The sequence below is a fragment of the Saccostrea echinata genome, unplaced genomic scaffold (genome assembly GCF_033153115.1).
Source record: "Saccostrea echinata isolate AGI-Se365-2 ecotype Australia unplaced genomic scaffold, CSIRO_AGI_Sech_v1 ptg000030l, whole genome shotgun sequence".
In the NCBI taxonomy this organism is placed as follows: Eukaryota; Metazoa; Mollusca; class Bivalvia; order Ostreida; family Ostreidae; genus Saccostrea; species Saccostrea echinata.
The window spans coordinates 18,179,071-18,188,453 of record NW_026889779.1 but is presented as its reverse complement, the minus strand read 5'-3'; the positions used below and the strand labels follow the sequence as shown (position 1 = coordinate 18,188,453).

Genomic DNA, 9,383 nt, shown 5'->3' with positions numbered 1-9,383 from the left:
TCTGAACATTTCCCAAAGGCTTTGCCTCATATACCCCTTGGTTTGGCTATAGCCTATTCCAAGACTTATCAGGTTATTCCACTATTTGAAGTCTTCAATGCGTTTAACTCAAATGCCCCTTAACCATACAACTATAAATTCCTATGTAAAACTTTGACCCATGTTTTGGCCCCTCCCTACCCCCGGGGGTCATGATTTGAACAAACTTGAATCTACACTACCTGAGGATATTTCTCTATTAATATGACTGATAATGGCTTAGCTGTTCTTGAGAAGAAGATTTTTAAAGTGTTTCCTATATATTCCTATTGAAAAATTTGATCCCCTGTTGTGGTTCTGTCCACCCCCAGGGTTCATGACTGGAACAGACTTGAATCTACACTACCTGAGAATACTTGTATTATAATATGACTATTCATGACTTTGCTGTTCTCGAGGAGAAGATTTTTAAAGACATTTCTTAAATAAGTACATGTAATACTTCGACCCCCTCTTGTGGCTCCGTCCTACCCCCGGGGTTATGATATAAACGAATTTGAATCTAGAGTATGTAATGAAGCTTTCACTTAAGTTTCATCTTTTCTTACCCAGTGGTTCTCGTTAAGAAGATTTTAAAAAGATGCCACCAAATTCTAAATTATCTCCCCTTTGGAGAGGGCGTGGCACTTCCCGTGAAGAAACTCTAATCCCCAACACCTAAGGATGCTTTGTGGCAAGTCTGGCTGAAATTGGTCCAGTGGTTCTTGAGAAAAAATCGAAAATATGAAAAGTTTACAGACGACATACAGACGCCGGACACTCTTTGATCAGAAAAGTTCACTTTAGCCTTCGGCTCAGGTGAGGCTAAAAACTACCCCCAATATATAGCCTGTTGTAAGATAGCAGAGTAAATAAATCAACAATGTTTTGTAACTGAAGAGGTAAAATGTGAGATAAAAAACACATCATCATTAATGCCTCAAAAATATATATTTGAGTTTATTAGTCGAAGTAAAATTTTTGGAACATTTTAGGCAACAAAAACCTTTATGCTACATGTACCAAATATCTCACCTTTTCACTGTGAATTACTTGAAAAAAAATTGTAACGTGAAATTATTACATGTCAACCCCCCAAAAAATGTAAATGATGCAATAAATTAACCCTCCTCCTTAGGGAAATATAGTAATATATGTACATGTTATACATTTGGACTTGATTTGAATTGATGTACGAGGGTTGATCCAACAGTAATGTCACAATTGCTATAAAATCTTTCATAATCAAGTGTTTTCAACAAAATTTGACATACTAATACCCCTATATATATTGATTTTTGCCTTAAGATTTCATTTAATTGCATAAATTTCTTTTTAAAATATGAAGATAAACACAACGTTCGTCTCTCGCCGCAACGGCAAGATGTTACCGACGTCGTTATGACGTTACTTTTTGGCACTCTTTTTCAGTTCATCTGCACATCTTTTTAACCTCTCACGTGCTTTTTAAGTAATCTTTCCTGCCATTTTGCTGTAGACCGTCTTGTTTTAAGTTGTAATATTAAATAATTTGAACTTTGTCCTAATTTTTTTTTTTCTAAAACCCTTCCTTTTTTTGTAAATCTTAAGTATCATCAGTCAAAATTAGTGTCCCAGAGAAACGCCTGATGACGTGGGTCATTCTTGTAGTGCGGTGCTAGACGAAACCTAAGGTTGTGTTTATTTTAATATTTTATAAAGTATTGCATATATCTAATTAAAATATTCGGACAAAAGTCGAAACAGATATAGATGTATCAGTATAATATATTGACGGTCCGGCCATTGGGGTGAGAGCAGTTGTTCATTTAATTTTAAGATCCGCCTCTTCAAACCGTACGAGACACTTAGAAGGTCTAGGGTATGTTAGCTGCAAATCCATAATCGACGTTTGAAAAGTTCAAAATTTTAACAAAGAAGGTTACACAGCAAAATGTGCCACGTACGTATCACATACGTTAAACGTATGTGATACATACGTGACTTCACGTACGTATCACATGAAAAAAGCACCACGTACTTTAAACATACGTTTTCACACGTATGAATATCATGCGTGACACGTACGTTAAACATACGTATTGACTACCATACATTACACACGTACGTTATTCATACGGTTCACGTATGAATAACGTACATTCAACGTGTGTGTAACGTATGTTTTTAGAAACATGCGTTTAACATGTTTGTTAAATGCACTGCTCATATGATAAATGTATAAGTACCATACATGTGCCAAACCATGGTTAAACATATGTTTTGACCACCGAACATTCTTTTTCACATATATATTGTAAACATGCATGAAACAAAAATGATGTGCAATTAAAATATTCATTTCATGCATTTGACATAATTTTCTTCAGGGACTTATTTTCTTTTCATCTGTTGAATGATCCACATTTTGAAGGTACATATCTGGATATATCCTTCACCTCAAATTTCCTGATCCTAATTGCTCTTTAGGCAATCACAACAAAAGACATATTCAAATTTAAGCCAATTTTAATGTTGAGATGTTAACATCAATTCATTCTTCTGCAATTCCCTTTCATCTGTAAAGAAAAAGAAAATATTAAATGAATTTGCATATGGAAAAACACATAGTTTTTTTTTCAGAACATTATTATTTTCTACATATAACTCCTGGTTGACTTCCTTTAGAACTAAACTAGAACTGTCCAATATGGACAAATAGCCCCCACTGGGTTTTTCAGAGAAGATGCCAAGTCACTAATACTAGTATTTTAGGATCTAAAAGGTGTTCAAAAATTGTTTATACATTTAGAGAGAAAATTTACCAGTAATTGCTCATTATATTTTTTTAATGAATGAAACTTTGGCATAGCCTAGTAAAACAGCAATACTAATAATAATATTGTTTTTTATTACATTGAAAAATTAATAACAATTTTTGAAGTATTTCTCTGTTGGAAAGTATGGATGCATTATTTATCCATTTTTTCTGCAGTATGTGACTATAGGTCAGGATCATGACACACCCTCAGGTCATAAACAATCTTTGTGTGAAGTGGATACTCCCAACATCCAAAATTATCCTCCATAGGAAAGATACAGACCGAACACGAATTATGAACTTTTTCTGTCAGTGACCTTGAACTTGCCCAAATGACCTTGGGTCAAGGTGATGACACACCCGCAGGCCATAAGAAATATTAAAATAACATATGGTTTTGTTGTTCTTGAGCAGAAATTTTTTAAAGATTTTTCCCTACATATGCCTTTGTAAAAACTTGATCCCCAATTGTGGCCTCTCCCTACCCCAGAGTTCATGATTTGAACAAAATTGAATCTACACTACCTGATGATGCTTTCATATAAACATGATTAATCATGGCTTTTCTGTTCTTTAGAAGAAGATTTTTTCCTATATATTCTATTTAAAACTTTGATCTCCCATTATGGTCCAATCCTATCCTCAGAGGATCATTATTTAAACAAACTTGAATCTACACAGCCTGAGGATGCTTCCATTTCAAAATGACTATTCATGGCTTTGCTATTCTTGAGAAGAAGAATTTTAAAGTTTTTTTCCTATGTATTCCTATGTAAAATATTGATCCCCCATTGTGGCCCCTCCCTACCCCTGGGGGGTCATGATTTGAACAAACTTGAATCTACACTACTTGATGATGCTTCCTTATCAATATGACTAAACAAGGCTTTGCTGTTCTTGAGAAGAAGATTTTTTAAGATTTTTTCTTATATATTCCTATGTAAAACTTTGATCCCCCATTGTGGCCCCAACCAAACCCAGGGCTCATGATTTAAACAAATTTGAATTTACACTTTGACATACAAGGTTTCCTATAAGTTTCAACTTTTTTGGCCCAGTGGTTCTTGAGAAGAAAATTTTTAAAACATCCCACTTAATTTTCACTATTTCTTAATTATCTCCCATATATTGAGGGTGTGGCCCTTTATTTGAACAAACTTGAATCCCCTTTACCCAAGGATGGTTTGTGGCAAGTTTGGTTGAAATAGGCCAGTGGTTCTGGAGAAGAAGTCGAAAATGTGAAAGTTTACAGACAGACGGACAGCTAGACAGACAGACAGACTACAGACAAAATGTGATCAGCAAAAGCTCACTTGAGCTTTCAGCTCAGGTGAGCTAAAAACAGATAGCAATAGGTCATGACTGACTAAGGTTATTGCAGCCCGGAGGACCGGGCTGCTCTATACATATAAGTTTAAGTGTTGGTATATTGGGATTGAGGTGGGAGAAGTTATTCAGAATTAAAGGTTTTCTAAACACTAAAAAGATTGTTAATCAGAATGTTCTTTCCCTTTATAAATTACGAGATACACAATATATTTACTTCCATAAAGTGAATCTGTAAAAATATATATGTTTTTCATATTTAATATATAAAGTTGCTTATCATTTACTATCGGAAAAACGACAGGTCCCTTTTTTTAGAACATCGAATTTTACATATCGCATAAAAACGTAAAAATGTACTTTACACAGTTCGTGTTTTATATTCTTAAAGTGAAAGATATTTTTGAAAATAGGTGATGCATGTGTCTGGTTTCAAATTATATTTTATGCAGCCAACATTTACTTGAGGAATTGATAAAGTTTAAAAGGGTATCGTTTTTGTTCGATTTTCATCCGACTATAAGTTTTCAAAATATTCTCGACTATCGTCTCCATCATTTAGACGCATGCCTTTTTCACACATATCGAAGCGGTTTGATGATAAAGACTCATTTCCATTGTTTACTTTATTTATTTCCCGGGCGACAATTGATGGTTACATCAATGTTTTCTTGTCTAATTAGTTATAACATTTTTTTGTGATTACATGTAAGTCAGCTCAGGTGCAAAACATTGCTTATCACTGATATAAATACAACAGTAAAATTTTAGACATAACCATATGTCTGACAATTAAATTCTATATAATAATAGAACATACCCTCAGCATAAATCTTTCATAGCTTGGCATGGACCTATATGTTTTTGTGTCTGTTCGAAGTGTATACTTTTTGTCCTTGGGGTAAAAAAGAAAATATATGTTAAAAAAAATTGCATTTCAGACTTGTAAAGCAAAACAAACAATATGAAAAATTACTTATTTTACTGATAACATTTAACATTTTCTCCTCTTGTGATTGAAATGTAATGCACATCATTACATGATATTATATGTATTAAATTGCAAGTCTAAAAGCAATGGGATCAGAAAATTTGATTTCTTTTTTAAGAGTTTTACCATAATGCTGGTTAAACTTTCAGAATCTGTTTTTGAAGTCCAGACTTGGCATTTAGGTGTTTACATAGGAGATGAGCTTCAGCCACCATCCTGGAGTGTACATTTAAAATCACATAAAGAAATCACAATCTCAAAATACATTATTTATATTCATAAGGACTGTATGAAAAAGACATCTGAAAAATAAGTGTTACACCCTTATTGCCCTAAAAGATAATTTATATTTCCTCTACATGTTTTGTAAAGAAATACATTGGGTGGGTGGAACTTTTTCCATCAAGGGCTTTATTGCATCTTATTGGTAGGCTAAAAAAAATCTTACAATAAATATTTTTTATAACAGTATGTTTTATACCTCACCTTAATTTTGATATAATGTGCCAGTGTTGATTCACGCCTGGGCTGGGGTGCTGACCAAGACAGTTGACTAGGGGTGAAACGGTACACCTCCTTCACGGTTCGATACGTATTGCATAATTTTGTCTCGGTTCGGTTATTTTCGATACGATACATTTTGATAGAAGGAAACAAATTCAACGTTGTTTTATGCTTTCTTTTTCTAAATCTAGTCACCTATTTTACGAATTTTATTTGCAAATTGACTAGAAGGAATTGATTAAAATTATTTGACTGTCAAAAATTATCTTACAAGCTATCAGTCATCAAAAATTTACGTTTTCTATACTTATTTATACTGAGTAACGTGTTATACCTTATGCCAAACCCGACTGAATAACGATCCCGACCGAAAAATGAACCGAACCGAAAATTAGAGATTTTGCACCGTGTATCAAACCGAGAAAAAATACCGCGGTGCATCGATACCGCGGTGAACCGTTTCACTCCTACAGTTGACTGCGTCAATAATTTCGTACATTATGTTATACACTAAAATAAAAGAAACACACCCGTTAGTTTACAAGCAACACAGTCTGAAATATAAAGTAAATAAATAACTGTTGATGTTATGTATATTCCTCACCGTTACTCCTAGCCTAACTCCAGACACTGTCTTGCAGACGTCAGACTTCTTACCAGTGACGTCACCCGTTAACGTAAATAATAATCGGAGGTGAACATTCCGGAACGTACATTTTACATATTTAGTGTTATACGGACGCTACCAACTGTATAATTATGTAATACCTATTTAGGTGAATTCCATTTGAGTTCTGTTGTGAAATTATCGTGATTTTCTTTCTTTTTTTTTTCAAATTCAGCTTTTGCTCCTGAATTCGGAATGATTATATCTACCGATGATCGAGTTCAATTTTATGTGCCTCTACCGATATCCGATATACATATTACGAGATTGGTGTACTTGTATGTAGACTATGTTTTACTGCTCTAAGAGTAAATTATACACCAATGCGAACTGATTACTCCATGTCAGACATGCAAGTGGACGTAAGGTAAACAATGTGAAATAAATTGGAACATTAAAGACGCAAAACACGCACAAGTCAACAACGCACACACCTGTGAGCTTTCAGAGGTGATTGGGTTTTAATCATCATCATAGATCATGATATGATATTATTTTTTTGAAAAAAAAAAGTTAAATCTTTAAAATATATTACAGTATTATGATTAAAATCCACGCAACTTATGATCTAGGGTTCCATTTTAAGAGGGATTTTATACTTGGACCAAGTTGGTCGCAATACTCTGTTTCATGAATTACAGGTTATTGATCAGGTCCGGCACAATCTCCTGATTAAGCTATATAGCTTGATTTAGCTATATAGCTTTATTAAGCTATTCAGAATAGCTTGATTTAGCTATTTTATCACACTTTTTTCTCAAATGTGTTATTTTCCAAGTATGTACAAAAAGTCGCACCTTGGTGCAGTGATGATATTCAACCTTGAACTCTTATGAAAATAATGCATGTAAAAATCACTCATCAAATTGCGTCTCCATAAGAGACTTTGTACTCAAAGTTCTAAAAGTTTTGGGGGCTATATAAAGCAATTGATACAGTTACCTCTTCAATGAAATTTTAAAGGAGGCCAATTATGGTCAACAAGATAATTGATTGGTAATAATTCAGTACAATGAGAAGCAATCATACTTATCATGCCTCAACTCATACAAGGTAGTGTACAGTTACCCAAACAATGGAAATTCATCTTTTGCTTAAAAGTATTCAAATGCTGCAATGTTAGAACTATCTTTGATTTGGGTTGTTGATTTGATAACCCATATTACATATGAATAGTCAAATACTTGCGACTTTTTGTCTATTTTGTACAAATAACATTTTTGTGAAAACCTGCATATAAATAGCTTTATCAAGCTATTTTGAATAGCTTAATAAAGCTATATAGCTATTTCAAGCTATAAAGCTTAATCAAGAGATTGTGTCAGACCTGTTGATTGTTAAACATTATCTTGATTAGTTCTCCAAATTCACTCTGAACTATTAAGTAAAAAAAAAGTATTTGGTCTGAGGTGTACTTTTGTACAAAAAGTTCCTGTTACAGTATTTGAAAATGTCACCAGTTTAAGAATATTATATAGTCCCAGCAACAATAAAACTTTTAGGGATTTTTTTCACTTGTTGACAAAAATTAAATAATAATTTTACTAATTAATTAAACGAATTAAAAAGGATTGAATTTAATTATAGTTGACCTACATTTATTGTATACATGTATGTAAAAGTACCATTAATATAGAAAATATACAGCCTTCTCAAACACAGCCGGCTTTTCACACACATGTAGAACAATTTTTATTAACCTACATGTAACATAGCTGATAACACTCATACTTGTCATTAATGTACATGTAATGTGTGGTGTTTAATACATGTAAACCATGCATATATTAACGTATTTATAACGTGTGGTTGATAATAAATGTAAACCCTGTGTGTGAAATATGTGGTTTATAATACACATGTAAACTGTGCGTTTATTAACGTAATCACTATGTGTAACGTATGGTTGACAATACATATGTAAACCACATGTTCATTAACGTATGTGTAACGTGTGGTTGACAATACACATGTAAACCATGCGTTTATAAACATATGTGTAACGCGTGGTAGCACATACCATATGTAACACGTACGTGAAACGTACGTGACACATACATGTATTCCAACCGCACGTTTCACGTACGTTATGTGAAACGTATGTTGTCACACGCAATCCATACGTTATACCACGTACATGTAACATGTGTGGTTGACAATACACATGTAAACCATGCGTTTATAAACGTATGTGTAACGCGTGGTAGCACATACCATATGTAACACGTACGTGAAACGTACATAACACATACGTGTATTCCAACCGCACGTTTCACGTACGTTATGTGAAACGTATGTTGTCACACGCATGTTATCCATACGTTATACCACGTACGTGTAACATGCGGTTGGAATACACGTATGTGTTACGTATGTTTCACATACGTGTAACATATGGTACATGTATGTGCTACCATACGTTACACGTACGTGGCACAATTAGCTGTGTAATCTACTATCTGTATGCAGTAACTATTAAATCAAGTGTGAGCTAGTTTATTTTTTTTGTGTGTGAATTTTTTAGTTGTTGTTACCGCGAGAACGAATTTAGCAGCGAAACACATTAGCGTTGCATTGTGGGTCCAAAGGTTACTGCGGAAAAAAATCATTTGGATGAATGTTCAACAGGTTGGAGAGAATACTCGAAATCAAATATTATCCGTGAAATCGCGTATAGTCCCCGAAATCGGGGTATCGTTGTATCCGCGAAATCGGGTATAGGCGGTGTAATCACCCTATAAAACTTAAACAATGGGATGGCGCATTTTGCCGAGTCAACTTTCACCTAGAGACAAATGTTATCTAAAGGTATCACTAGCCAAATAACAATTTGGAAGTCCGAATTAATGCGCATTGGACAACGAATACCCGTGGAGCTTAGTACTTTCATGATCTTCACTCAAACAAACGTTCGTTCTGCTTTTAAATTTTATATAATGTTAAATGTATTTGCATCTTCTTCATGTCATACCCAATTATGCGTCATTAATTGCTTTAACATTCATCTTGTGCATAAAAATAATTCATTACAAAATGTATAAACTATTTAATGGTTAAAATGTTTCAAATTACGGCAA

General features: G+C 33.7%; 1 long non-coding RNA gene across 1 annotated transcript; it reads right to left on the bottom strand.

Annotated features, from left to right (window-relative positions):
- Positions 1 to 2,508: 2,508 nt before the first annotated feature.
- On the bottom strand, positions 2,509 to 5,827 carry LOC133197463 (uncharacterized). The gene is made up of 4 exons (XR_009722429.1): positions 5,622 to 5,827; positions 5,262 to 5,351; positions 4,965 to 5,039; positions 2,509 to 2,576 (listed from the first exon to the last, which is right to left on the bottom strand). It is a non-coding gene; the product is annotated as an uncharacterized LOC133197463 (long non-coding RNA).
- Between the last annotated feature and the right edge of the window lie 3,556 nt (positions 5,828 to 9,383).